Below are 24,850 nucleotides of genomic sequence, written 5' to 3' on the forward strand. Positions count from 1 at the left end.
GCAGGCTGTCTCAAGCAAGCCCCCAGGAACAGGGCTGGGCTGTGAGGCGATTTCGACATAGTGGCCACATGGGGTGTTGCAACTTCCTGTGGCATCAATGGACGCACACTGGAAAAAAAAAAGCCTTTCCACATACAAAATCATTGGAAAAGAAGTGGCTGTAAAACAGTGAATACGTTTGTCACAAACCCCCTGTAATAATTTTATCATATTTTGATCCATTCAGTCTAATAACATTTGGAAGAAGAGCTGTATGATTAAATAATTTTAACCCCATTCATGTGTGAGGGGAGCCAATGGGAAATCACATATCTGCTATCATAAAATCCTGAAATCCTTAAAAGGAAGTTTTTCCTTGTCACTGTCGCCAATTGCTTGCTCATGGTGGGAATTGTTGGGTCTCTGTAAATAATATTATAAAGAGTACAGTCTAGACCTGCTCTATAGGAAAAGTGCAATGAAATAACTTCTGTTATGAATTGGCGCAATATAAATAAAATTGAAATGAATTGAAAATTGAACATGGCCAGCCGGCAGTTCTAGGTGGCTGGATCTGTAGGTATTTTAAGTTCTGTTACCAACACTCTGTTGCCTTACTTCAACATTATCAGTAAACAGCAAATAGGCACATAGGCATAAGAGGTAGAAGTCAGGCGATACACTGAAATTGTTACCAAAGTTAGCAAAGACCCAAAAATATATATGTGCATTGTTTAAAAAAGGACAACAATTGTTTGGGCACATTTTTTTAAAACTTGTGAGTCATCAGTGTTGACAAAAAAAGGCTGGGAAAAAAAGGATCACAATTTCTACTCATCAGGGATTAATGCTTGTCAGTCATCAGGTAGCCAAAAAGAAAATGCTTCTTCCACAAAACAACAATGGAAAATGGAAACCTTGAACTAATGTTCTTTTATTTCTATGGCTGAAATGTATATTTAGCTCAGCTCATGCAAGACAGATGAGAGTGGCTGTTCATCAGTACTGGGCGCAGAGGCAAATGATGATTCTTCTGGTAGATAGCCACCTATAAAATTCCTTGCGTTCTGTCTGAACACACAGTAAGCCCTTTCCTGACTTCCGCTGATTGACCACAGGACCCAGCTGCGTCTTTTTTCACAAAACTGGCTTTTTTTCACCACAAAACTTAGCTTCGGCAAACAGTGACGATAACTTCTTTGTTGTCTGTTTGCAAATATCTTCCAAGATGACTGTAATAGTAATAATTTTTTAATCAAGGCGACTTGATTTAAATTTAAATATGCTCTTTTAATTCTCTGTTACTTCAAACCCCTAAAACTAGAGGCTCACGCAGCAGCTCACCTAAGCTCTATAAACATTTCAATTGCCTTCCCAATTCCCCTTCCCTCTTCATTGAAGAGAAACCTTTATTCCTTTATTAACATTTATTCCGTTAGGACCACTTATTCTAGTGTTACCTGTTACCTTCCTACTCCCATATGGGAAGTGCAGATTTATCAGAGTGGGCAATCTAACCCGACAACTCTGTTGTGCTCTTGTACACTCTCTTACACACACACACACACACACACTCACACACACATAAAAACCCTCTCTCCTATCTGGCAGAGTGATCTAATGCAGCAGCTCTCCTGCCGTCTGGCTGCCATGACAGGTAAACTATACCTGCGGCCTTGAATTACCCTCCTCGTTCCCTCCTCCCGTCTTCTCCTCCCTTTCCCTCCTTCTCTCCTGTCGTCCTCCTCCTCTCCCTCCTCGTCTCCCCCTTCCCTCCTTCCCCCTCTTTCTGTCTTCTCCAATTTCTGTGTCCTGCTACGTGGTCTCACGCTTTAGGTTAGCGATGCGTGGTATTGCACTTGCCCTTACAACAGATGGTCTGTGTGTGTGTATATGTGTAAAATTGAGACGCACATCCACACTTTCCTCAATTCTACTCTGCTAGGAACAAGGCCCTGCCCTCCTGCACTCTGCTGGTCAAGTTTGTGCCTCCAGCAGCTGTCACTCATCTAGATGGGGTGTCATTTTAACTGAGCGTGAATTAAACAGCTGTGAAGTCTCCAAATCAATGTATTTTTTTAAAGCTTCAGCCAAAAACGCCTCAAACAGCCGCTTCAAAACAAGACTTACACATATTCACAAAAAGAACACCAAGGGTTTGTACGGCGTAGCAAGCTGCAGGTGTGTAGAATAACAAAAGCGTTGGTACTAAAAAACCCGTTGGTAGCCCTTATAGTGTTAAAACAGGCAAGAACCTGTCATAAAATTAGAAAAGAGATTTCTCATCATAGAAGGGATATAGGTCTGATGATGAATAAGTTGTGTCTGATATTGCTTATCTTATTTGTAATGTTCAATCATGAGTTGTAAATGTTTATGCAAATCAAAACATGGAAAACGTTGTGCTATTGTAATCAGTGATGATGAGAGTGGTAGTGATTATGATCAGGAATCATAGCAGTTCAAGAGGCTTTTAGATACAGAGAATGAAATCGAGCGCTATATTAGTGATACAGATTCAGACAGTGAAGAGAAATGGCTTAAATATGAAGCATCACCCACATTCGAAAACTTAACTGATATTGAAACTGAAATTGAAACATTAGATGAGGACGTAGAAATGACCCCTGCTCAGAGTCTTGAGCTATCGCAAAAAATGGGTATACTGAAAAGAGATGCCTCAGAATTTATCAAACCAGATGAAGAATCACAAACAGATCAAATGGGGGGTAGCACAGACAATACAAACAGCCAGACCCCAAATCTGAAACAGTTCAAATGGAGTGTAATAACCTACCACAAAAATGATGCAAGCAGTACAGCGCTTAACTAACTGAACGCATAAGAGATGGGATGTGCAATTTTAACATCACAGAGAGAAGGAAGTTTAATGGTATTGATATTAGTAGTCCTTTAAACTTGTCTGGTATCAAGATGAATAATATGAAATGAAAGGAGCTTTGTACTAAACAGCACTTAACAGAAATTGTTGATTTTTCATCAAAACTGGCTGCACCAGATGGCGTTTTAAATGTAGTTTTGAGAGGTTCATCAATGTCCAGTGACGTTTGTACGGTGTTAAATGCAGGTGACACCCACAATGCTGAAACATTTCTGAACGAAATAGATAATGTAATGCAAAGTAATACCAGAATAGAAACAGATGCTTTAATTTGTTGTTTCAGCTGCCTTAGGTGTGAGACGCAAATTAGGGAGCCTGACTTCTGATTAGATAATTCAAAAGAAAAGATCATGTCTCTATGGCCCTCCTAACACACACAATAACTTGTGCGTCTCTTTACGTGTAGTGTGGGATTTGCACCCCCACATGTCTGAAAATGAAATTCAAGAACAGGGGAGAAATATCCAAGCAGATGCAGGGTTTAATTTGACCCACAAAGTCTCACTAGCCGATGTGTCCAAATTTGAACAGCATATGTGTGTTAAGATTCTTGTTTTTATAAAAGTTATAAAGTTCTTGTTATAAAAGTCTACCACAAATGCAAATATTTCAGCAATGTATGTCTGTCATAAGCCACAGGATTTGAAAAACATAAGGTGTCCAGATTGTCGGCGCATCTGCAGATCGATGTCTTTTTTTAACAGGTACAAAAACGTGACAGAATCCAAACATCGCAAAAGATTTAGGCCATGTGATCAGACAAAATATTGTGACAATTGTGGCCATCTGTATGCAGTTAGCCACAGAAAAAATGCAGTGGGACTTGGTAGTAAAGTCATATTAATGTGCGATGACGTACACAAACAAAGGTGGCTCGATTCTTTCAGTTTTCTCCCAATGCGTTTGTCGAGGGCTCCTGAAGCGTTAGGGTTCGAAGATGTCAAAAAAGGTTATTTCCCACACCTATTCAACACTGCCGAGAATGCTGCCTATGTAGGTCTGTATCCTGAGCCATACTTTTATAGATATCACAGCATGTCTGACAAAGACAGAACAGCTTTCATGCAGTGGTACAATACAGAGCATCATAGGATGTTTGATTTCCAGGCTGAGCTTCATGCATATGGGATCAATCATGTTGTTGTGTTGTGTACCGTGAAGCATTTTGTCCAAAATGGATCCTTTTGATTACACCACACTTGCTTCATGTGGCGTGGCTGTGTTCAAAAAACATTCCAAAACATAGCAAGAATAAGGCACCATCTCGTCAAGCTCATCTGAGAGTAACAATACAGTTCACAATTATTAGGGCATAAGACATTATCACTTTATCATTATCATTGTTGGAATGTGCTGCTAACACTATTTAGTTTTGATGACATGTATTTTAGCTTTAGTTTCTAGAATATATGTGGAAGATCTGGGGAGATTTTTTTAAAAACTGCACCAGGGAATTTTTATTATTAAACTGTACCAGTTGTCACAAGAACAGTCCCTTTTTGTTCTGGGTGCATGTTCAACACACTGTGTCTGTGTCACTGTGTCTGATTGGTAGTTCAATTCAATTCAACAAAATTTTATTTATATAGCGCCAATTCATAACAGAAGTTATCTCATTGCACTTTTCCTATAGAGCAGTTCTAGACCGTACTGTTTATAATATTTTTACAGAGACCCAACAAATCCCACCATGAGCAAGCATTTGGCGACAGTGGCAAGGAAAAACTTCCTTTAGGAAGCAGAAACCTCGGACAGAACCACACTCAATGGTGGGCGGACATTAGCTGCTACCGTAGTAGTACAGCCGCAAAAGGTACCAGAGCTCCGCAATGACATTTTAGAATAAATTAAATATATGTTAAAACACGTAAACAGTGTTAAATTGCAGTTGAAATTACTTTGGAAAGAAACGCTGTTGACGGTTAGCTACGCACCATAACCACTGGGCCTAACTAGCTTACTGCTGCTTCCACTATCTCACCGGAAGTTACACCCACTCCACATTGCATTACCGTGAAATATTCATCAGTATAATAACCTTTTTTGATAGGTCCTTTTAATTTAGAAATTTTCACCGTATCACCGACTTTATATCTAAAATGAATTACTCCTTTTTCTTTTGTTTTATATAGGTTGTTACCTCACATGGTTTCATTTTAATACTACGATTGTATGAGCTAACTATGTCTTGCAAAATGTCTAAATAACGTTTAGAATTATTGGCTGTTAAATAACGCCACATTTTAGGTTTCAGAGTCCTATTGATTTACGTCTGACAACAGGGGCCTTCATTCACCTTCATTTCATGTGGTGAAGTGAATAATTTTATTATTTTTGATTAATGTTTCAAACTCTTGTTTAGGAATTCCTTTGTTTGTTTGTATTTTCTGGGGTATTTTACCTTCATCTAAAACATCTTTAAAGGCAGCTGAGACACATCTACCACTTTTATTTTTCAAGCACCGAACCCATGAGTATTTTGAAAACACGTCTATACATGTTAATTAATAAAGTACCCCATCGTTTTCTGAAGAATAAGCTGACATGTCCACTAGATCTAGTTGGAACTGCCAATCTATTGTATTCACTAACACTTTATTTCTCTTAAAAGTGTACAGGAGCCCTTCTGTGAAGAGTATAAGCGTCTTGTTTTAAGAGCCAGTTTTCTATATCAGTCTGCACAGTGAATACCCGTACTGTCAAATGGAGTGTTTTTAAGTTTTTGTTTACCCCCAAACCCCCCTGCATTTTATATCTTTTTCATAACCTCATCCATGGCTGTTTTTAAATTCAATAACACTCGCTGTCTGTGTTTCTGTATTTATTTCCAAGGCATGTTGACATCATCAACAGTCTTGTCTTACCAGACAATGATGTTTACAGGTATACACTTTTAAAAAAATCAGTACAGGCATTTGTATTTTTACTGAGCAAAGATTCTTCTAAACATTGCATTACATTATCGACATCCACATGCTGCTTTCTGTTTAACATCAACACACACAGATCAATACTTGAAGTACAAAAACAAAACACATGACCTATGTGGAATTCATTATCGTTCAAAGGAAAACAATTAACAACATTGACTAGAGTAGATTTCACATCTGCGTATTTATCTGCAATCAGTTGTACCATAGCATGCCAATCCTCTGTCACTTGTCTAACACATTCAGTCTGCTTTTCAAATCTAGGACAACATAGCAATCTATCAATGTAACATACTGCATTATTAACAGCATCACACAGCAAAGTTCTCATCTTATACATGACATATTTCCTTTTGACATAGTTTTGCAGACTAGATATGTTCCCCATTATTCTGTAGTGTTTTTTCCACTCCAAATGTTCAGAGAATCCTTAACTACAGTATTCACCCTATTATCCACTGTAGTTACCTGTTTTAGCGTGGCAATAAGAAACAGGTTCATCAACCATTTCTGCAAAGCATCTGCAGCAATGTCTCAAATGTCATACGTACCAAGACATGTACTTGTGCATCTGCATAATTTTCATTAAAAATCTCTTGCTTAATTTCTCCCAGATGCCCTTTGATATAATGCAAGAGAAGTTTGTCATTGCATGAGTGAGACCGTCTGTGCAGTTCATCCGTATAAATACAATATGCAGGTTATTTTAGCTCTTTGCTGAAGAATTTTGTGTAAATAATAGGCTATTGTTACCTCTCTCTCTCTCTCTCTCTCTCTCTCTCATAACCTAACACAGCAGCGGCGGATGGCCGCCCATCATTGAGTCTGGTTCTGTCCGAGGTTTCTGCTTCCTAAAGGAAGTTTTTTCTTGCCACTGTCGCCAAATGCTTGCTCATGGTGGGATTTGTTGGGTCTGTAAATAATATTATAAAGAGTACGGTCTAGACCTGCTCTATAGGAAAAGTGCAATGAGATAATAATAATATTGCAAACAGGATTAGATTAGGATTAGGATTGGATTAGATGGAATATCATGATCAAAATAATAGTCCAGTGTCCAAACAATCGGCATTAAGCTGTGTCTCTTTGCAGGTATCGTCTCCTCGTCTTTTTTCAGGAGAAAGAAATGTCAAATTTCTTTCCTCCAAGTCTTTACCAGTGTCATCCACCCAGGAGTTATCGCTGCCATCATCCTGGGATATTGGAAAATATTTAGGCACATCACACCAGGCATAAGGCCTCACACCTGTACAAATTCATTAATCAGTGTCCAAAAGTTTTCTTTTGAGACCTTCATAGCGATTGGTGTAGCATTCAGAGTTGTAGACCTCAAGGTCTGTTTCTACACGATAGGTCTCTCCAGACACAGATCCACCCCATTGTGCTGTGTACACCCCTTTCGAGGTACTTAGCTCTTTATAAATTTTGTTTCTGAAATGATCCCAGTCTCTGGCAAAAAAACTAATGTGTGGTGTAGTTCCCGATACCCTAAAGTCTTCCACATCCCATTCATACTGTGGAGCCCATGTTTTTTGATCCAGAAAATCAGTCAGGTTTTTCCCTTTTTCTTTCCAGAAAGCCAAAAGCAAATCAGCATCAGCAAGATTTATACGTTGTTTTGGAGTCAAGACCCCTGAAAGATTACCTGTATTCTCCATGGCAATGATGTTGACAGAATCAGTGCAAAATGGAAAAGAAGCACGGCAAATCAGTCACTCAGTCGAGATATAGCCGTCGTCCAGAATCATTGCAAAATCTCTGTCAATTGTAGCAGCCGTTGTCCCACAGTCACTGTTTAGTATTTGATCTACCCCCACAACGACGCTATATAGTTGTACCTTGAACAAAGCCACTACCAAAAACTTACACCAATTTAACAACATCCGTGCCCATATTGGGGATCAACAAATAGTCTTGGGAGGGTTGGGGGTTGTGAAAGGAAGGTGTGACCGTAAATGTCCGCAACATGGACATCACTCAAGGACCTCACGTGAAGGTCATCAGACCCATGCACATGCAAGAAAAATACCGCCTTCATTTTCTTCTTTTGCCTGACGTTACCCAAATTCATCTATGAAACACAATCCACACACTACGTACAATTTCAACTCATCTGTCATCGCAACCTGGCAACACACAACCCGATTCAAAGGGCGTGTGCGCAGATGCTCTCTGCAGCTAACTTAACGCTAGCTGTTGCCAACATGTCAGGGCAGGATGGCGTTCCACCTAAAAAATCTTAATACACCTGTAAATAAACTCGTGTATTTTGAAACCTAAATGTTGGCAGGTATGTATCTTGGAATGAAGAGCTGTCTCCCGGCAATGAGAGTTCACTTTATATTTTGAGTAGTTTGAGCCTGTGGTCTAAATTTAACGAGAAAGATGTTGAAACCTTTTCACTTTGTTTAAATGCGTTACAGATGCGAGGGGACTGCCCAGTTTTGCTTCAGTGGGTGTCTTTTCCATCTTCAAGCGCAGGTGACAGTAGTGATTATTAATAAGTCCCTGAGGCCTACCACCCTTAGTCTCGTTTAGAATTGTAACACTTTAACATGTCTAATTGGCTAGTTGACCCAGGAATCTTATGGATTTACGACTAATCCATTTCTAACTTTTCTCCTGTGCATTTATTCATGCCGTTTGTCCTGAAAGGAACCCAATCTAAATAGAACAGATTGAATTCAAACACTATGGTTGCGCAGTATGTTCAAGAGAGAGGAGACATTGTACAAACATGCACACCTGGAAGCCAGAAAGGAAGATCCCTCTGAGACAATCATATGAGTGGGTGCCCATGGATGAATTTGTGTGTGGTTTTATACAAAATCTATACACTTTATTTATGTGTGTGTGTGTGTGACCATCACTGTGAGCTGTGTTTTAACTTTGTTTTTGAGTATTTGTGTGCATGTTTTTGTTTGGGGTCACTATATGGTGGACATGTAAACAACAGCTGATATATTCTCAGTCGGGAGGATGTGTGTGTAAGCAAAAAAGGGAGCAAGATAGAGAGATAAAGGCAGTGTGTGAGTGACAGTGTGTGTCGGAAGAGTGTAAATATGAGACTGAGCCAACAACTGAGCCGAAGAATCAAGAGGTCCTGAGGGAAAAGTCACTACTGGAAAACTTCTACTGGACCGTAAAATTGTATATGTGTGATTTTTTTCTTCTTTTTTTAAAATCAATTAGGATTTTTTTGTTGGTTTCTTTTGTTAATCCTTTTTTGTTCATTTAATTAGTCCATTTGGGGGGTTCACTGGAAATTTTTAAATATTCCTAAAGCTTCATCACAACCTTTTTCTTCTTCATCTTGTCCTTTTTCTGCTAATGTGTGAATTTAGACACTTACATGGATCACCTGAGTTTCCTATTAAACAACAGTGGACTTGTATGTGAACATGAACACTGTTTCATGTGTGTGTTTCCTGTGCATGTATGTGTGTGAAAGTGGGGTAAAAAGCTAAGTGATGACCCATGAAACTGGCTAGAAATCTGATCCAGACAGGAGTAAAAGCTGTTCTCCTCCTCCTCCTCCTCCTTTCTCTCTCTCTCTGTACTTGTCTGTCCTGTTTTCCCTGTTCCCCTTTTCATTTTTCCAAATCACTTTTCCTCCTCACACCTCTTTCCCCCGTGCCCCCCACACCTCTCTTACTTCTATGTATGTTTTCTCTTCCCACCTTCATCCCGGTGCTTCTTCCTCCATTCTTGCTTCTCCCATGCTCCTCCTGTCCTCTTCAGCTCCAGGCCACAGATCACTGTCACACCCACCCACACACATACACACAGAAGAATGCAGTAAGGGGAGAAGAGGGTTGGGGAGTAAGTAACTTGTAAAAGAAAAATGTAGAGGTGTGTAAGTTAAGGTAAACTATATCTTGTCCATGTTGTGTCAAGTTGTGTGAAGGAATGATGTATGTGTGGCTTGTTTCTATTTCTGCGCTGCCATTTATTGTTTGGATAGATGTATAATACAGCATATGTACTCGTCAGTCACAAAACTGGCTGACCACGGTCCAATAAGACCCAGCGGCTAAAAAAATCAACACGTAATTTTAGCGCAGCGGCTAGCTAGCAAAGTAACATGTGCTAACCTGTTCATTTACTGATGCCAATATGTTACATTTGCGCAGAACTGGCAAATCCTTTCACTGTGAACAATTACCTACTGAAAGAGGGTCTCTGTGTATGGAGGCCCTAAGGGTACATGGGGAAAAAAAACAAAGATCTTTAAGTTTCTGTTGTGCACCAGAATCCCGAATTTCATTGGCATGAGAAAGTTTGCTCACAAGAACCGGGGGAGTGTGTTTACACCTCTAGCACAGAAGCTTTGGACCGCCGGGAGGATGAGGTTTTCAGGCCTGGGGCAGGGGGAGCTGGCAGAGAGCGGTGTCGGGATGGGCACCAGAACCAGAGCCAGGCAAGCGGCTCAGCAGCCTTCCAGTGAACACGGCTGGACCTGGACTGAACACAGCCTCCAAGTCCAACGGAGGCCAGTTTGACGACAGGGAATACAGTACCTAGATGTTTTTCTTGCCGGGTTTGGCTCCTGGCACCCCGTTGTAACCCCCGCTCAGTCCTCCAGAGGTGGGCGCTGACTGATGCCCGACCTCCCTTTTGCTCCTTTCCCGCTTGACGCCTCTCCTGTCCCCACCTGAAACCGCCATGTCTTCGTCATCCCCGTAGTCAAAGTCCTGGTCGGAGCCGCTGTAAATAACCTCAGAACTGTACTGCAGAAGTGCAGTTCTGGTGCCCATTCCCAGCAGCGGTGGGAAGCCAGTAAGGGAACACGCTCTTGTTGCTGCAATTGCGACTCCTAATCCTGCTGTGACTCCTTACAGACCTATGTGCACTGGGGGAGGCATGTGGTTGTCTAAACCCTCCCCAGGCCCCCAGTTGGAGGTAGCAGTGATGTAGGTAGCAGTGACCTTAACAAAGTACTTATTTTAACCCAAACCATGATCTTTTCCTCATCCTAACCAAGTCATTTTATGCCTTAACCTAACCAAACCATAGCGTTGTCACGTCATAAAAACGTTTTATTTTTCAACAGTGATTTGTAACGGTTTTTAAAGGCACAGACAAATTATGTTGTCCTGCTAATAGGGGCGTCAGATTACAAAATGCTTCTATGTGTCGTTAAAGAGGGAGTAACAAATGACGTATTTTCTCATTTAATTTGGAGGACTAAATGTTTACATTTACCTGACATTTACCTCTGATGGTCGTGAAAATTTCGTATGATTGAAGTCTTTGAAGAAAAAGTCTTAGGCCAGGGTTGATGGTAGGGTCAACATGGCATGTGACTTTGACATTGGAGAGTGCTTTTTGCATTCCAACTCCTGCCAACTGTCAAAGCTGGTTTCTTTTAAACAAGACCACTATCTTTCAATGACCATAACATAGTTTTAGTTGCTATATCAGTAAATGTAATAATTCTTTTAAACAATCATTTGAAACTGTTTTGGAAGGCAGTGACAAAATGGTGGCACGCTGCTGGAAGCAGTGCCAAATCAGAAAGTGCTCACATGGGTCGTTTTAGGAGGCTGACAAACATATTTTGTTGTTTATATTAGAGGACTTGTTGAAACTGTGACAGCATCTTTTCAAGGTGAGTTTGTCATTAAAACCACACCGATAAAATCTACTTTTTCTTCCTTCTCGGAGCAAAAACTTCATCCATGTTTTCTTCTTCCTGTTGTTCTGGTCCACCCACCCCATTCAAATTCCACAACACCCCAACGGACGGATATCTATCCATCAGAAATTCTGTTTTAACTGCTTTAATTGGCTGCAGATGCTGACTGACACGAAAATCTGCCATATCTCATTAAGTGCAAGTACATTTTCCAAAGAAGGAAAACACCTACACAAATACTAAAATCAGGTTGGGCAGAGCACAAAAGACTGTCCTCTTGACTGGTAATAACAAACACACACACCGAAACCCAGCTGGGTACATCTAACCCAAACATCCAGGCCATTAATATCAGAAGAGGTGTTTTGACACGATTTTATGTGGATGAGATTTCCAACCACTTGATAATTCCATTACTAGATCATCTGAGTTTATTATCTTGTCATCATCGTCTCTCACACCACCTTTGTTATTTAAGAGCTCACTGAATATTTATTGAAAAAATAAAGCTTCTTGGATGACACTTCTGTTCTACTTTTTACATTCACACAAACATTTCAAGACCTCCAGAGACATCACGTTTCTCTGGTTAGTGAGAGAACAATAAAAATCAGAAGAATTCAATGTTTACATGCTGCCTTAACTGAAATATATTTTCTTTGAGGACAAGCTGTTGTCAGTTTTGACTGAAGTCCAATTTTAATCATGGACTCATTGAGGTTGCCTGATTTCTAAGTCCTAACAGATCTGTTACATATAGATTTAAATCCCTTTAAGACCCCACTAGCACAGGTGGTACATGGTGGTTCAAATCCTTATGTCCCAGTTTTAACTCGCTGTGTCTACATGCCACCGGGTTATTGCTTTCTACAGTAACTTGATTTCTTAAATGTTTCATAAATGAGAAACCTGGTATCTGTAAGTGGGGTAAGGGTTTATCTGAAAATCCTGGTTAACACAGCCAGGTTTCTGCTGGGGAAACCTAATTTCTTTCCAGTGTGTACATCTAACCAGGTTTCTAGCAGGTTTTTTTTTTTTTAACAAGAACTAGTATGAACGAGACTTCAGACAATAAAGTATCACAGTGACAACCACTGTTTACAACTCATGCCCATTGGAAATCCCCTCTTCTTCTTCTATGGTTCCACCTCAGTCTACTGACCTGTGTATTGGCACCCCCTACTTTCCTTCCCTGTCCCCAACACCTTCACCAGTTAAAACTACTGTAATGAGTAGGGTTACGTGTCCACTCTGCACCGCTAAGCAGGTTAACAAAAACAATCTTCAGTACATAAATTGTTCCATTGTCCCTCCTACAGCCATCACTCTAGCTAAATTTGCTCTATTCATTGCTAGGTCTCTGTCAAACAAAACCTTTATCCTGAATGATTTGATCACATCCCATAATTGGATTTTTTAATTTTGACTGAGATTTGGCTAAAGACTGGGGACTGCTCCTATTTAGTCAAACTCTGCCCTCCCGACTACAGTTATTTGAACTCCCCGAGGTGCATGGGCTGTGGTGGAGGCCTTGCTGTTGCCTACAGCACCCATTGTAAACACATCACTAGCTAGCTTTAGGTAACCCTTTTTTTCCCAATAATTTAATAATTACAGGGGCTCTATATTACAACACTTACTGTAAAATTACATTTTAATCATCCTTACACTATAAGACATTAGGTAAATATTTGCATTTTAATGCAATCAAAGAGTACAGTATAGGGATGCTATTAAAACCCACAGCGCTCGAGATTAGACAGCTACAGTAACAGTTGAGGTTAGCTAGCATTTGTGTTAGCGTAGTGTTGACCTAACATTAGCTGAAGTGTTTTCATACCGAAAACAAATCTCATAGCGGATTATAAAAAACAGCTGAGCGCCACACAGCAACAATGGCTACAGGGAGAAAGGACAACTGTATGATCATGTCAGTTTTTTCAGATTTTTATATTAACGAGAGTACCGTAGCTGTTGAGCTCAACGCAGCTGGCTACATGGCTAGCTAGCCATAAGCACTCATGAAGTGTCTCATAATGTTAGACTGCTATATGAGATGACACCCTCAATAAAATTCATGTTTTGGGTCTAAACACTATAGTGAGCACATTTACAGTAGTTCTAATCTTTAATTTACCGTCGACATGACATATTGGTTATATATTGGGATCCCACGTCCACTCCTTTCTTAAAGAACAGCAACCGTCTTTTTATAAGCAGACCAGTCAACCTCCAGCCTGGACGTACCAGTGAATGGTCAATCAACTTGCCCAACATAAACTTGTACTGGCCCCGGACCATTGGTTATGTTGGACCCCGGTCCACTTCTAAATCCCCTCTGATACGCAAAGGTTTTTTTCTCCTCAGGCAGTTGCTTATTGTCTTAAACCAACTTGTCTGACTAAACAATTAGAGCGATGGAGCAGGAGGAAAGCCTTTTTCTTACTTCCTGTTCATCTTTTGTTGCCCCTGACATGCAGAGCTACAGATGTTGTAGCATTCCAGTCTAATGAGTGAAAGCCTTGACTGATGGTCTGACGCTGTTTGTTTTCCTTCATTAAAACAACCATCAAACCAACGTAAGAGATAACCAGAAATTAAACAGAGGGCAAAACAATAAATTACAACTCCGTGGGACTGTAATTACATTACATTTACATTTATTTTTAGATGTAATTATTCGTGTAGTTAGGTTGGCAAATATTTGCAACACTCAGCTTTTGCCTTTCTAGAAGCGTGGACAACAAATCATCCTCTTTCCTGGCTTTGTATTGCATCTTTTACGTCATTTCTGAGTAATAGGAATATTTTGCAAAACCCACAGAGTGGTTCTGACCATTGTCCTCATTTATACTGGTTGCTTGTTATAAAATAAAAGTCATTATTTTAAATCACCTTAAGGCTTTATCACACATCAACTTCAAAAACCTTTCAAATACTTTCAAGGTAAGGTTGTTTGGTGGAATTCAAGGACTTGAACAGACATGTTTCTTTGTAAGAAATGATATCTTTCAAACTCAAGAATTCCTGATTAAATTGTTTTTTTACAACTTCAGCTTCTTCAGGACGCTTTCAGTGAGACATACAGTATGGATGAATATATATTTGAATTAAAAAATAAACTTTTAAGGCTGGCCCTTCTGTTCAAAAACATTAGGCCTTATTTTATTTTTCCCATGATCAACGAAGACTTTTCAAAGAATCGTTTCAAAAAATAAAACCACATTGCACAGTATAAGTTGCTGGAACCCATTGATATTGCATGGCATTTTTTTGGGAAAGCTTTTTTTAAAAGAACAGCTGTGCAAGTTTTCCTTTTCTTATAAGCAAAGAACATAAAATTACGACCAACTCTTTGCTCGTTTTGTTCTTTATTATGTGTGTTGGAATGGTTGTACTGTCTTGACATTTTTGGACATTATTGTCCTAATGAATAAACTATAACTGGTTTCAAATTCATTACCTTTTTTGCTTATTCCTGTTAAGAGCCTCTCCCAGTTTGAACTTGGTGAAAGGCTGGGTAAAACCTTTGGCAGGACACCAGTGCACAGAGTGCACTGTGCAATATATATTTTAATACCAAACGCATGGTTTTAATTTTACCAAATAAACGATGTGACGCACAGAATGTACACCATGTCTGTCTACCACAATATACACAAAGCTGTAATTATTGGCCTTCATGGTGATTTTCCAGGAGCAAGTTAGGATGACGTTTTTACAGGCAATATCTTTCTTTTGATCACTGGTTCACCCTTTGTGTGTGTGTGTGTGTGTGTGTGTGAGTGTGTTTGCATGTCATATTAAATTAAATGAACCTTTATTTACTCAGGGAAGGTTTGCTTAGCACCAATGCTCTTTTAGCAACGCCCTATTTCACACTCACACATACAGGCTGCGGCCCAGTATGCCCACACTCTTCTTTGAAGCAGTTGGAGGTGCAAGTGCCTTGCTCATGGGAACCCCAACCCTGGGCATTGAGGAAGGGGTGATTATTAGTCGGTCACACTTGGATGGGAATGTTTTTGTATTTCAAAGTGCCTTTTTCATTCCTTTATGTATATTTTAATCCTGAAGTTAAATTGAATTCCTTTTAAGACCTTTTTTAAGACCCTTTCCATAATTGTAAGACCTCATCGCCACTTCGAGTTTAATGAATTGAGTGACTAATGAAAGATTTATTAGAAAGAGTACTATCAGGCATGTGATTGTCAAAGGACAAAAAAGCAGAAAAATACACAGAGAACAGAGCATGGCATGGTGCTGTGGTTGCGGCATTTCCCCCTAATTTTAGACTATGATCACTACAATATTAATTAAAAAAACACACAGGTTGTAGTTTTTCACATTACACTCACATGACACTAGCAGGAAAAAAAGTGAAACAAATGTGCTCACTGATGAAGTAAGCGCCATGTCCTGAAGTAATCCTTCACATTTTTGTGAGTGATCGCTCTGTGTGCCATAAAAAAATCACAAAACTGTGATTTGCTCATCCTCCCAAAGTCAGAGTGAATCCATAACCAGCTGTAGGAGTGGGTATCGTTAGGATTGTATCTTTATCTTATCCATACTCTTAGATGGTTCTTTATCGATACTCTTACCGGTTCTTTTTTATTACTAAATAATTGTTGTTGTGTTTTTAATTACCATTTAAAAAAATAATTAATTCACAACAGGATTAGAATTGATTTGTATTTTAAATATAACTAAATATTGTTTCTAGAGCAGCAACAGTAGCGTTGCAGTAGAGGACAGCAAAGTCACTATATAAACTCAATAATAACTTACTTACTTAATAATAACTTACTTAAAGTTCCTCTCCACTGGGTGTGGTTGTGTTTAAGGGCAAAACTAGAGGTATATGTGTATGATCTATTTAGGATAACAGTACAAAGTTAAAAGTTAGGTAGCATGCAAAGACTCTGTCTGTGTGGAGCATAACATAAACTAACATCAACATAGGCTGAGAACTACGGTTACAATAATAACCTCATGTTAACCATGGAGAAGATCACAACAATAAAACCCCAATGAAAACACATCAGTAGCGTCACATGTACAAAAGTTAAACAGTTCTTTGCTTAGCTATATACACTGTTACTCTATGCTGTGCTCAGTTGTTATGTTATCCATCCGTGGGAGGGAAAAAGAGGTGCTTTGGATGTGCTGCTCCGTTAGCCGGCGGTCCGTTGGTTGTGTACTGGCTAGGCGGGGAAGAATTGCGGTCTGATGCAGTCTTTTGCCTTGCAGTGTCCGTCTATGCAGAGATCGGAGGACATGGTCTGTCTGCATAACTCAGACTTCCCGAGGTCCGGGGCGTAGAGCGAGGATGAAAGAGAGAGAACAAATGACCGTTGACCCCTTTCACTGACCTGGTGACATCACAGGTCACAAGTCAGACTGGCCACTAGTGGCTGGGACGCAGCGTTCAATGGCTTTCAGGATTGTGGGACAAAAGAGAATGCAGTCTCCTAATAAAGTTCAGTTAAAAATCACACAAATTATGAATTAATCTGTGGAGTCCCATCATCTGTCATCAAGTTACTCGTGAAAGCTAGTGAAAGCTGATACAACCTGCCACCAGCAATGTTTGTGAAATGGTGTGTCATGGTTTGAGGGTTTAAAGTTTAGTCATTTCCTATTTTATTTTGTATACTCACTTCGCCTCATGTGTTGTGTAGCTTCACGTCCTATCTGTGTTTTTCCCTCCAGTTTTGTTTGTTTGACCCTCCCTGATTAGTTTCACCTGTGTCTAGTTATCCTTCCCTCACTTGTGTATTTAGTCTGTGTGATTCCTTTGTTCTTTGTCAGTTAATTCCAATTGCTATGTTGGCTCTTGCCTTTCTGCCATTTAGACCTGTATCTGCCTGCCTGTTACCTTTTATGCTGCCTGTCTACCTGCCTGCCTGCCTATACCTGCCAGTAAGCTTCCAATAAATCACTTAAGCCACCGTTTTGCTTCCTCTGTCTGCGTTTGGGTCCTTTCCCTGTTCCCTGCTTGCCAACACTTAACATGGTGAAAGCAACGGTCAGTGCCAGCTAGAAACAAGACTAGGCTAAAGACTGTTAGTAAGTTTATTAGGTTGAAGAGCTTTATTTTCCCTCATTTTATTAAACAACATGGTGTACAATAGTGAACAAAATGCACGAGAGAAAACAGAGTGAAGCTCAGAGAGCTATTGTGACTGACAAGCAGTATCCCAGTTGGCTTGTGTGTTAGCGGTTAGCTCGCCAGCTACAGCAGTTCACCAACTAGCCCTGTAAGTAGTCACTACATCACCAAGCTTCTAGAACCAAATATTTTGCAAACACTCAAGTTACTGTTCACTGTGCCACTTTCTGGTGTCACCAGGCTCTAACAAATGTTCAAAAATGATTCATACAACTGTTTTGTGATCTGTCACTGCTATGGTTAAGGTTTGATTGACATTAGGCAACTAGAACCACTTGATTGAGGCTAGAGAAATACTGTGCACAAGTTTAAAAGAAACCAACATTGACTGTTGGTAAGAGATAGGATGCATGTAGCTGTTTCTTGTGTCTTTGGGTGAAAACACTTTTTCCCTTCATCTTGGCCTCCTCTCCATCCTCATTTACCTCCTCAACTTTTGTTTGGGTACTGTCCTCCAGTGCCCTTCTTTTCTTTAAATCCCTCCTGTCTCACCTCCTGTCACACTTATCCTCTTTCCACTTCTTCCTCCTCCTCCCTCTTTCACGTCTCCCTTTTTCCTCTTCGTGCTCTTTGCTCATTTCTCCTCCTTTCCTCCCTCACCTACTTTTTTTTAACCTTCTCTCACTCCATCACTCCTCCTGCTTCTGTCTCTCTCCCCAGAGAGCAGGATGAATAATTCAGTGTTCTGCTCTGATAATCATCATCATCATCATTGGTCTTTCCTCTGATTTCTCTTTTTTCATTCTCTTAGCTACTAAAACCCTTTTTTCTTTCTCTCTTTAAAGTTGATGTAGTTAATGTAAAGGTGAAGACAATTGTTGGTGAGTTGGGATTATTGATTCTAAGTTTAGATTCCTTAAATTTCTTAAATTTCTATTTTGTGTTTTATATGCTTGTGGTAAGGGACAAAGCCATGGAGCAAGGGTATGTCTGGGTTTTTCATATCTATCTTTCTGCCGTGAGCAACACAAACTAAATTCCAGTTCCCCTCCATTGTATTAGGGTGGAGGCAGAAATCTCATTGACAGATATTTCTAAATTTTGACAAATAAAGCCAAAACTATCTGACTGGGTAGATACCACTAGAGGAAAGAGAGGGGTTTGTGTTTTTTGTAATATGTGTGAACCGCCCCTTCAATAAACTACTTTGTTGTTTAATTATATATAATATTATTGAATAAATCAGAATCATTAATCTGTAAATACATATTGGGCATGACCACACATTCATGTAGTACAAATACGTTTACATACTCACTAGGATGCTCCAGAGACTTACATTAATTCTGCACATTCTAACAGGAAAAAATTATTGTACCCAAACATATACACACATAATATCTCACACATTAAACACACACTCTCTTCTCACTAGTCCCTCCAGCACAAATAACACTCTCTCCCTGTGACGTCTGTGTGAGTTCTGAAATGTTCACCAGCATGTAGGAAGGCTTCCACGTTATCTGTGTGCTAACAATCATACAACCTGTGGCTTTGACACACACCAACACGTCCTGTGTGTGTAACCTATAGCTTTCACTCTCTTCTTCCTTTGTTTATTTGTCTAAATGTCTAGGAGGCAGTAGAGCAGGTAGGTAAAGCCCTCCTCACCTTCTCCTCTCTTTTCTCCCTCCTTATTTTCACCCTCTCTTCCTTCTCTACTCATCTCTTGCCTCCCTTGCCTCCTCTCTTTCTCCACTGCTTTCCTTCATGTCTTCCATCTTACCTCCTTTTTTATCCCCTTTTCTGTGACTTGTGTCACTTCCTCTTGTACCTTCCTTCCGCACACCCTCCTCCTCAACTCCCTTCCTCTCACCTCCTCATCCTCATTTATTTTCATTTCTCTCTCAGGTGTGTTTGTTTTGTGAGCCAGTACACATCTGTCCCTATTAATTATGAGTGTGTGTGTGTGTGTTTGCCTTTGTCTTCCTATTGGAGATTGAATAAGCATGCGTGTGCTGCATTCATCTCTTTTTAATGTGTGTGTCCGTCAACACTACTGTTTAATTTTCCATGGAACAGAGTGCGATATGCAGAATGCCGTGACAAAAAACACTGTCCCATCAATTATTCCCTGTTGATATTTTCAACAGGAACAGTGTTTGCTGTTGATAGTTGGGATTGTTTGCTGATGCCTATCACAGTGCAAACAAAGAAATAAGCGAGCAGTGCTTTTGAACAGGCATGCTTGGATCTCAGCATAAAGCAAACAGAATTTACTGTGCAAACAAATCTAATCCGGTTCATGTAATTTAGGATGTTGCTTGTGATCTCGTCAGGATTTAGTCTGTCAGAAAAGACTAAGTCTCTTTGTTTAAAGTTATCTGAGGTATCCCAACATGGCATCATGTTTCAGGCTCTATGGACCAACTCCACACTTGCAATCTGGAATCCATTCAGATTAATACAAGTCATATTTATTTATGAGGAGGTTTATACAAGGACAGACAAAACAAAAACAAAAGGACACAGGACAAAACGAGAACAGGAGAAAGGGCAGAGTAGGCACGTAATTCCCACGGGAAGCTATTTTGTTTTTATCGAAAAATGCACCAGAATTGGGTGTGAATAGCTTCAGACTTTAATGTAGGAGCGTTCCTTATTTTTAAATCAACTGTAACCATAATCTTTCCCTCTTTTTGATCTTAACCAACATCTGAGAAAAATATCTGGCTCTTTAGCTGATAAATACTCTACTATGTTCACTAGCTGGTTGCTACTTGTGTCTGTGCTGTTTGTTGCTGGGCAGGTAGTGTACGATGGATTTATCAGAGCTTTGTTTGCTGAAAACAGCTTCCTGTGCTAAAAGGTTGGAGGGGTGGTGAGAGTGAAGCTAGACAGAAGTTGTGGGCCATAAAAGCAAAACAATGAGCTGAAAGATGCTAAAATGCTCCATACAGCTGAAGGGAAGTGTAGATTTGGGTGATAATTATCTGTGAATTTGTCACAAAGCTCGGCCCTTTCACATTATACATAATTATTTGATCTGTTGATAATATCAAAATATTGATTAGAACAGCTTTAAAACGTGCAGAGATTGAACCACACTAAACTTAAACCCCTCACAGAAGTACCAGGAGCCGTTTCCCGCTGCCTGTCTTTATATGCTAAGCTAGTCGTAGCCCAACACGTCTTGACTCCAGCTCCCTACGTTTATGCATGGATATAAGAATGTTTGTAGGAGGTTGCAAACTGCTGTCTCCCATTCCAGATGCGGACGCTTTGTTCAGTTTATATGAACATCATTTATGGCTTGAAATATCATGAAATATCATTTCAGAAGGACATTTCTGAAGTTCTCTTAAATTTCCTTTTTACCCTGTCCCACTTTAATTTTGTTTCCTCTCTCTTCTCATATAATATTTCCTCTTCAATCTCTCATTCCTTCACTGTCTACCTTTCCTCGTTCTGAATAATCATCTTCTCTCCTCTGAACTCTTTGTTCACATTACTCATCCTCCTGACTGCTTTTCTTCTCCTCCTCCTCGCCTCTTCACCCGCCTTTCTCCTCTAAAACTTTCCCACTCTCCCTCGCTCCTTTCATATTTGATGATTTCACCACGGTCCAGGATAATAATTACACAGTTGTCATGTCACGTGGGGAGCCAGAGGGACCTGCTGGAGATGTGCGTAGCCATTGTGGTCATTAAAAATGTAACACCTCCTTTACAGTGATGATGCTGAATGAAAGGCTGGTATTAAGGGAACTTTCAGGATGTATGACTAATGCTTAGTCAGAAGGCAAAAAAAATAAAAAATACAGTACATTCCTCACTCAAACAACATGCACTGCAGATGTGTTGATGCTTTAGCTCTGACAGGATCTGTCTGGAAAATTCACATTTTGATTCTTGTTCAGGAGATGCAAAGAAATATCTTGCAGGTAACAGTTTTAAAGTTTATATTTGCAAGATAATTTCAATTACTCTTATTAAGTTCACATGTAAATTGCACAACTTAAGACTTAGGTTAAAAAAGTATGAATTTTACCATGGGTTTGTTTTGCAATTGGCTGTGTTTGAACTTTGTTTTTTAAAAATGCAGCCGCCTATGTTTGTGTCAACATGCTCGGTGCAGGGCAAATTACAGGCATGAAAGTAACCTGGGTAACTGTTCAAGTTATAAGCCATCTTAAGCCACAAATACACTAGACTGCTTTTGTTTTAAACATACCAGTTGTGTCAGTATTTCAACATTCCTCATACCATCTAGTGGTTCCAAATTGCCTTGAAGGATCACTCTGGACATGGTTAAATTTTGGAAGCATCAAAAAAGGATCTGTGGCTTCAGGTTTTTTTTTTTTTTGGATTTTACAACCCTGTTTTTCTTCTGTTTAATCCAAACAAACATGAAATGTAAAATGCAAAGCTTTAATGCACAAACTGCTACCAGACACTGCCTGAATATCTATATGTTTATTTGCCCTTTCATAGGCACTCTCCCTTTTTTGTGGTGAGGCAAAGTTGTTCCATGCAAAACGGTTTGGGGCCACTCCGTGTTTGAGACGATTGCTTCCTAGTTCAACGTAATCCTCGGGAGCAAAGTGGCAACTGCACATGTAGGTGCTGCCTCTTTGAACCTTAAAACTCGGTCCTTTGCATCGTCTAATCACCTGCACCCATTTTTAAAAGCTGCAGGTCTTTGGAAAAAGGAATGGAAGGACAGATACGGTTCCCTTAGAGCAAAATTTGGTCCGCCACCTCCAATGCTCCGGAACTTTTCCAATTCAGGAGTCGTCCGATCCGCAGTGGTGTCCATAAGCTTGCACTGATTCATCCGAGGGTTTAAACTGACTCAACTGTGTGCATACTGTTGCAATTTTTGCAGGCTATTTGGAGAACCGAACTGTCTCTTCCGATTTCTCCGTCTGCTGGCATAGGAGGTTCACGCCCAGTGACTCTTCCTGACGTCACTTAAGTGCGACCTGGTGGCCGGCAGTAGCATTCAATGAACAAATAGGATATCAAGAGGAGACGTTTAAGGATGTGGACAAATGACTGGAAGTCAGATCGTCACATCATGAGAGCACATTCACAGAGAAACATTTGGCAGCTCTCTGCAAGAGAGATGAGTTTAAAGATCTGCCCAAAAAGTAACTGAAGGGGTCTTAAAAGTCACCAAAAAGATTTGTCTTCACCCCAATTTTTCAATTTAGCAGGGTATTGATGTAAATGAGCCTAGCCGCAAAATAATGTATTTTCTGCTGCTGAACTTGAACTATTGGTTGAAGAGAAAACATTTTTGGAACCACAAGCATGTATTCATCAAGGCTACAGTGTGGGGAAATATTAGTTTAACAGCCCAATACTGCCAGCTCAACAAAAATATCAGTGATTGAATAAATCATGAAAATTAGTCTCAGTGCCTTTGACTAGACTACTTCTGTAAACAGCCATTAAAAGTTAGGAAATATAAGCAGGAGGCAGAAAGGGAAAGTTGTGTAAAAAAAAAAAACTTGTTGTTTTGCTTTGTCTTGTGATGCTGGACTGAGAGCTCTGGGAAATAGCTTTATGATGCAGCTTTTAATTTGTGCTTCTAGTGTCTCATCCTCCAGATGTGTCCTACAAAACAGCATCACAGATTTTACACCTGCTTTTCCCATGTTTCCCATTTCAGATGCACACTCCTCTGCTGCAGTGGTCAGTCTGTGGTGATAAATCAGGTGCAGCTGCTATTTATTTCCATTCTGTTCTCCCATATTTTGCGCCTCTGAACAGGAATGGCTTAAAACACATATTGCATGAGCTCCAACACCAACGGTTTTCTGTGGTACCACTTTTCTTCCATTTCACCGGTGCTAAATCTCATAACGGTTCTTTAGAGCAAACACAATTTGACTGTTTATCACATTTTAGAAAAGGGCTGCAAATCCTGAGTAAATATCCTCCTAAGTGTTTAGAATTACACATATACAAGGTTTTAATGAACTGGTTATTTGTTGGACAACTATTGTGTTCTATCAGTCAGAAAATGTCATAGCTTAACGTGAAGGTTTTCAGGTTATGTGCACTAGTAGACCTTGAGGTACAAACTAAACAGAGACCCCCTCATCAAAACGTTGCTCCATAGAGCTACTAGTGGTCAAAAACTCCACTGGGTCTCTTTAACATTTTGAGAATTTGGCTGTGGAGGGAGGCTTTCTTGCCCTGGGTCCTTTCAGGCAGAGCTTCTGTCAGATTTCATAACAATCTGCCGTCATGGTTGTGGTTTGGCTGGCTCAAACCCCATAATAATACTAAAACTAACCTCCATAAACATAGTCTGAATTCAACCACAACTGTTTGATTGGCAGGGCTTTATGTGAGACACTACTTTTCTACTTTTGTTACAGTTTAATAATATCAATCCATACACCACCCACCTGTCCAATTTTCAGTCAGGTCTGGTCAGGTCTTGAGGGGGAAAACTAGGGGTGTAGCTAAACAGCTCAGACACAGTAAGAGAAGAGTTTGTCCAGACGGATACATTAGCTGAATGCACAAGCTTCAGTTGAGGTTAGACAACTAGAACTACTTGGTCAGGGCTAGAGAAGGTTCATGGTCATGGTTAAATAAACCAGCGAGGTCTGTTGGTATAAAGATGGAATGCAAACCGTGAGCTCCGGTTTTATTTATGAATTTTTATGAATTCTGCCAAATTGGTGTTGTTCTAACTTCTAATAGGAGAAACTCGTGGTGGCTGTAGATGCATTCAGTAAACAAGGACCTTGCTGTGAGGCATCGCCATACTGTGTGTATGTGTAACCGAAGATAAGTCACATAAAGTATCTCCAAAGAAAATGAAGAAGCTCTGACACAGTGGGTGTGGAACCAGTTTACAAAGACACAGAGACATTATGACATTCAACTTGAACTGTTCATCTTCCTTTTTAAGAAGGTTACTATGACTTTTACTGTGTCTGTACTTTACAGGAACTTTACTGTATTTAACATTACCTTGCGTTATTTGCTCTTATGATATCCTTATGGATTTTAGTGCATCTGTGTTAATCAGTAGGCCTACTGAATATAAAAAAATGTATGTCCATATTCCTAAAGAACAAATAGTTTTTTATGGCTACTATAGTTCATTAAGGTTTTTTTTAAATTCTTAAAAGAATGTAGCCCTGTTTGACTTGGAGTGTTGGGGAACCTGCCAAATGTCGGCCAGCGCTACATAAAGACGTAAAGGTTGCATTAGTCACGCACACACATACGCATGTACACACACAGTCACACACACATACA

Source organism: Siniperca chuatsi, linkage group LG23 (assembly GCF_020085105.1).
Source record: "Siniperca chuatsi isolate FFG_IHB_CAS linkage group LG23, ASM2008510v1, whole genome shotgun sequence".
NCBI lineage: Eukaryota > Metazoa > Chordata > Actinopteri > Centrarchiformes > Sinipercidae > Siniperca > Siniperca chuatsi.